Here is a 6,314-nt window from a genome sequence, read left to right as displayed (position 1 = left end):
TTTCAAGTCTGTGCGCTTTCATTTCAGGCATCAGCATCCTAGGTACCCATCATGCACAGATCTTCCGATAGCCAAGCAAAGCAATAATGTGACCCACACGTTCCTGTGAAATGCCGATTATGCTTGAAATTTCTCTCTGAGTGATATGACAATCGTCCTGAATCAATGTGTCAACCTTTTGCTTGTGAAACTCGGTGGTTGCTGTCACAGGACGTCCAACTCTTTTTTTGTCATGCAAGTCGGATGTTCCCACCTCAAAATCTTTAAACTTACTCGCCCAATGACACACAGTACTCACATCAACACAATCACCATAAACAGCTTGCATTCTCTGATGAATCTCCTTTGGGGTGACACCTTCTGCTGACAAGAATTCAATGACTGCACATTGCTTAAGTCTCATTGAGCGACTGTCTCCTCCAGGTTCCATAATTCACACTTTAACAACACAACTGTTCAATGCTAAAGCTTCCCACCAAAATGGAACTGTAGAGGAGAGTCTACTGAACAAGCCAGTACCTGCCGCATACCAGTACTGCCATCTGTTGAGGAGTTACAAAGGTGGAGGCATTACTTTTCATTCAATCCTTGTAAAAAAAGTCTAAATGCCTGGCAATGGAGGCGGATTTGTTCCGTGCAAGAATAATCTCCCTCAGAGCTGCCAGATGAGAAGGCGTTTGGGTTTGTTGCCAGAGAGAAAGAGGCAGCTGATGATTTTGAACTGTTTAACAAGAAGGTTGCTGTACAGTGCAATGGAGAGAGAAACTTGGCTGCTATAAGGGTTCAAAAGCAAAAACAAAATTGGCATAGCATGGGATGATTTCAGTCCATTGACCTCCAGGTTATAGGCCCAGCATACTCCCAATACCCTCCACTGCTGTATTAGAAAAAGAAAGCTAGCATGGCTTATCAGCCCAGCTGATTATTGCCAATGCAGCTGAATCCTAGGCCAAGAGGGAGAATCACAGAGGAGACACTGTCCCGGTCTCTGTGGCGCAATGGGTTAGCGCGTCTGGCTGTTAACCAGAAGGATGGTGGTTCGAGCCCACCCAGGGACGGCTGTGGGTGACCCAAGCTTGACAAGGTGGCCGAGTGGTCAAGGCGATGGACTGCTAATCCATTGTGCTCTGCACGCGTGGGTTCGAATCCCACCCTTGTCGACCCTTTTCCCTATGGCGTAGGAGTTCCTGGGTGTAAGGCTTGGCTAGAATCTTCTAGGTGTACAGTATGATCTCATGACATCCACATTTTTATTTTTTAATTCAAACCTAATGTTCTTAGTGCTGAGCCAAATAGGATCTGGAGATCCTATTTGAGAGACACGTTTAGCCTTCAGAAGAGAAGGCTGAGAGGAGACATGATGGAGGTCATGTATCAAGATGTGAGGGGAAGTCATAGCGAGGAGGGAGCAGGCTCCTTTTTCTGCTGCCCTGGAGACTGGGACGTGGAGCAATGGCTTCAAACAACAGGAAAGGAGATTCCACCTGAACATGAGCAAGAACTTCCTGACTGTGAGAGCTGTTTAGCAGTGGAACTCTCTGCCCCAGAGTATGGTGGAAGCGCCTTCTCTGGAGACTTTTAAATAGAGACTAGATGGCCATCTGTTAGGGGGTGCTTTGGATGTGATTTTCCTGCTTCTTGGCAGAAAGGGGTTGGACTAGATGGCAAAGGAGGTCTCTTCCAACTCTAGGATTCTATGAGATCATCGCTAATTGATTTGCCATGGCTCAATGCTATGCAATGCTGGGATTTGTAGTTTGGTGAGGCATCAGCAAGACCTTGTAAAACTACAGTCCCATGACTCTATACCATTGACCCAGGTAAAGTGGATTCATTCTATGGCATAGATGCACCCCAATGTTTTCTTTTCCATTGCTGGAAACTTTGCTGTTGAGTTGTTGTAGGTTTTTCGGGTTGTGTAGCCATGTTCCAGAAGCATTCTCTCCTGACGTTTTGCCTGCATCTATGGCAGGCTCCTTAGAGGTGGTAATACTTTGCTGTTGCAGTACTTTTGCTTTTAAAGAAGGAATTCTAAGGTGGCAGCCACTATAATGGCCAAGTTACAAGGAAGGCTGAGAACCACTGGGCTAGAGATTCTTAAGGAGGTGTCCTATCCTTAAATCTCTAGGTCTTTCAGCATGTCCAGTGGAAGTCATGGTGAACTAAAGGTTCCTAGAGAGAACATTTTAATCAAATTAGTGAATAATCAAATCCACAAAAGTTAGAATGGCAAATGTGGAGGGACGACAGTAGACCTCATGTGATGTAGAATCGTGGACCCAATTTTTTGGATCAGCAAAAATAAGAAAACAATTGGCTCAAATTCTTATCCTGAGCTTGGTAAACTCCCATAATACTTCTTCACCACTAATTTAGCTAATGAGACTCTTTTTTTTTTTTGCATTCACATGCAAAACACAGTTTCTTGTGAGACTTCAGTAGAGGAATCTCTGTTGTCTTTGTTTCAAAGCAACACCCCAAGCGTGTGGAATCTTCCTTTTGCCATATTGAGATAAACCCAGTGATTCTACGCTTGTTATTTTTACTCAATACTACCTGGACAGGAGTAGCTGAAGAACCACACTTTGCCAAAGTATGAGCAATGCAAGGAGACACAAAAACTTCCCTGACCGGGAATCGAACCCGGGCCGTGGCGGTGAGAGCGCCAAATCCTAACCACTAGACCACCAGGGATGGACAAGGATGGTTGTCTCCTGTTGTTAGTCCATCAAACAGGCCTTTTGTCCAGTAGTATTTGGGACAAAGAAGGATTTTCCATCCTTCATTGCATTTGGCTTCCAGTGGGTTCACTGCCAGGTCTTGCTGGATTCACTCAAGGATTCTGCTTTGATCACAGTGAGTGGAATAACGCCTATCTGTCTGGGATGCTTTGAATGTGACATCCATACCATGTCTATCCTAGACCATTTTTTATGTCTATCGGAGAAAAAGGTATAGTCTCTTACAGTCTCGTTTTTTTTCCTCCATGAATCACATAGATCGAATTCTTCCAGCCAGTTAATTATTGGTTTTGGTAGGTTTCCACTTGTTTTCTTGTTTCCTGCTTCTTGGCAGGGGTTGGACTGGATGGCCCATGAGGTCTCTTCCAACTCTATGATTCTGTGTGGCCCCCCTGGGATGGTTTTTTGGTGACCCTTCTGTTTGCCTTACAGAATGGTCATCATCCTGGTTCTCCCCTAACTTTGGACAAAGACATTTCATTTTCCATTCTGTGAAGTACACAAGAGCAAACATTTTTCAGTAACATATTCTCCTTCCTCTTCTTCTCTTTCTTCATCGTTTCTCCCACTTGATAGCGGGGTCTGTTATACTGGTTTGTTGGCATCATTTCACCCAGTTGTGCATCTGATCAGGGTGCATGCTGAAGCAGTCTTCAGATTGTTGTGCAAAGTGTCCAGCCAGCGTTGCTTCAGTTGTCCCTTTGGTGTCTCACCAGACACTTCTAAATCAAGAGCAATTTTGTGAATGGAGTCATCTTCACCTTGGAGAGTATGGCAATACCATCTGAGGCATCATTCTCATAGTTTGTCAGCAATTGGAGCAATGCCAAAGCATTGCCAGATGTCATAGTTGTGGATATGGTCAAGGCATGTGATACCAGCTGAATGTCATAGCATGCTCATCTCCATAACACTGAGGCAACATTCTGCTAAGAAGAATGGTTACTGGCCAACATTCAGATCCATATATTGTGGCAGGCCTTACGACAGTTCAATAGATTTTTTATTTCAGGTGATTGGGCATCTTCTTGTCGCAAAGGACACCTGCTACCAAGTGCCATTTCATCCAAGCCACATTAATCTGTGTGGTGACTTAATCTGAAGTTATTGTCAATCCAAGATGCTTGAAGGTGTTGACTTGTGGGAGATCCACCCCGTCCACCTGGATGGTACCAGTCTCCTCCTCGTTGGTCATCAGATACTCCATCTTTTTGACACTGAGGCAAAGACCAAACTGTGTCAGCTGCTCACACCATGCTTGCACTTGACTTTCATGTTCTTCTTTGTCCTCAGCAGCAAACATTACATTGTCAGCATACAGCAAAGTCCGAAGTCTAAGTAACATCTTCCTCTATTCCCAAGTAAAAGGAAAAAATGTGATTCGACCATCTACCACTGTGATTTTACCAGTGTTGGTTGCCTTTCCAGGGATTTTGAAACCTGCCATGGGTTATAGGGACAGAATTTTGGTCCCAGGACACCCACAACATACCATATTGCTTGCCCTAAACTACTAAGATCTCTTTGATGGTGTCATGTTTTGCCCATTCTGAGAAAAGACAGGTAGGAAAATGACGGCTTGGCAAGGCATTCATCATGGGGAGAAGACCAAACTCTTTCCTGGTCAGAAACTGAATCCAGATCAAAGTCTGAACCATAGACCACCAAAGAGAAGGGCCAGCAAAACATCTCTGAGATATGGCTCCTTGTCTTTGAGAAAATGTGAATGTTCCTGCCCAATAAAAACATTTATGAGGGATTAAAAGACTATGAATGAAATGAATTTCAGAACTGTGTTTAAACAACTGCCCATTTCTCTAAAACAAAACACAGGACATTGCTGCTAATAATGGCAAATGGAGGAAAGAGGCATGACAAATCAGTGGTACAATCTCAAAGTGTGTAAACATTGCCTTCTGACCGTATATAATCCAACCAGATTTCACTCTGAAGCACCTTGATAAGAATTGTGTCAATTTTATTCATTACCAGACTTTGGGGGTCTCTCTCCTACTCAAGAGACAAAGAGATATACATACTCCAAGCACTTTTGCAGTTTTCACTTCTCTTTGTGAAGGGCTAGTAATGCCACCATTGCTAAGACTATTGGCTGTAAATGTAATTTGTCTGCCTGTACTCTTTTCTGCTCTTGGAAAGCCAAAAAAAAAAAAAGGTAGTGTGCACCATCCGGGACTCGAACCCGGGTCACAAGATTGGGAACCTCGTATGATGCCTCTACACCACTGGTGCAACTGATGAAGGCCTTTTCGTTTCCTATAGGAAAATTCTGCCGAAAAACCAATGATATCAGGAATGGAATCATCTCAGCAGAGATGCAGATTTGGACAGTGAAAGGGAAATCTGCTGAAGTTCAGCACTTTCAAAGAAGGTGGTGATTTATGGTCCTTTTCTCAGAGTGGGAACATGTTCACAGTTTTAGGAAAGAGCATAAAGAGTCTTGCCAGCAGCAGTCTCCTGCAGCGCTTCTGTGCACCGAATCTGGATGGCCATCAGTAAAATCAAGAATAGATTGTGCCCAATTAAGATACTTCAAATGAATTGCTACTCTTCAGGGCGACCGGTTTCCTGTGTTGTGCTACGAGGAAATGAGTGGACATGGACAATGGAGATCCGGCCTGGAGGACCTCTTACTCAACTACAATCTTCCTGAATTGAATTCTGCCCTAGACATGACTAAGAAACAACTAAGATACTGGCTATTTTGGATTGACTCAAGAAGGACCCTGCAATCAATCATGAACTCAAAGTTTTCCCCATGGTTTCCCTTTTTGAAAACTGAACACTTCAGAGCCAGATACCTGATTAAGCTCAAGCCTCCTTCCTTGAGAACCGCCTTCACCGAGCTGCGATTTCAAGTGATGCCAACCGCAGTGTTAGATGGTCGCTACCAAAATGTTCCCTGGCAAAACAGACTATGTATTTGCAGTCAATGTCAGGTAGAAGACATTGTGCATTATCTGTTAGTCTGCCCATTGTATAGTGACCCAAGGGAAAGACACCTGAAACCCTTGTTGACACAAGATGAAAGGAACTCTATTGCAGAAACAGTGCGGTTTCTACTGGGTGATACAAATGACTATGTAACTTACAACATAGCCCTTTTTGCTCACTCTGCAAAAAAGATCAGAAAGACAGAGTTAGATAAAATTGCTATCAACTGCCAAAGAGACTCTAAGGGTCTTGCCAGCAACACAAACATTCTCCTTTCATCTGGAAGGTAAAGGAAAAGGCTGCAGCCACTTAGCAGAGGATGGTTTCGATCCATCGACCTCTGGGTTATGGGCCCAGCACGCTTCCTCTGCGCCACTCTGCTCACTAGAGGAAAAGAAACTCCTAGGGCTTGTCAGCTGGTTTGTTATGGAGCAACATCCCACCACAAAACCTCAGACAATTTGAACAGAGACATCGCATTGCCCCAGTCGGTGATGAACTGCTAATTCATTGTGCTCTGCACGAATGGGTTCAAATCCCCCACTTGTTGTTCTCCCCCCCCCCCAAACCCGCCCATCTTTTAGATGAAAGATCTAAATTGCAAACCTCAGAGTAATTTGA

The 6,314-nt window shown here is 44.1% G+C and overlaps 4 non-coding genes across 4 annotated transcripts; 2 read left to right on the top strand and 2 right to left on the bottom strand.

Annotated features, from left to right (window-relative positions):
- Window positions 1-984: 984 nt before the first annotated feature.
- Window positions 985-1,058, top strand: TRNAN-GUU (transfer RNA asparagine (anticodon GUU)). The gene has a single exon. It is a non-coding gene; the product is annotated as a tRNA-Asn (tRNA).
- Window positions 1,059-1,078: 20 nt separating this feature from the next.
- Window positions 1,079-1,160, top strand: TRNAS-GCU (transfer RNA serine (anticodon GCU)). The gene has a single exon. It is a non-coding gene; the product is annotated as a tRNA-Ser (tRNA).
- Window positions 1,161-2,622: 1,462 nt separating this feature from the next.
- Window positions 2,623-2,694, bottom strand: TRNAE-CUC (transfer RNA glutamic acid (anticodon CUC)). The gene has a single exon. It is a non-coding gene; the product is annotated as a tRNA-Glu (tRNA).
- Window positions 2,695-6,003: 3,309 nt separating this feature from the next.
- On the bottom strand, window positions 6,004-6,075 carry TRNAM-CAU (transfer RNA methionine (anticodon CAU)). The gene has a single exon. It is a non-coding gene; the product is annotated as a tRNA-Met (tRNA).
- Window positions 6,076-6,314: the final 239 nt, after the last annotated feature.

This window comes from Anolis sagrei, chromosome 2 (assembly GCF_037176765.1).
Source record: "Anolis sagrei isolate rAnoSag1 chromosome 2, rAnoSag1.mat, whole genome shotgun sequence".
NCBI lineage: Eukaryota > Metazoa > Chordata > Lepidosauria > Squamata > Dactyloidae > Anolis > Anolis sagrei.
The sequence above is the reverse complement of the archived record's forward strand: the minus strand, read 5'-3'. Positions and strand labels throughout refer to the sequence as shown.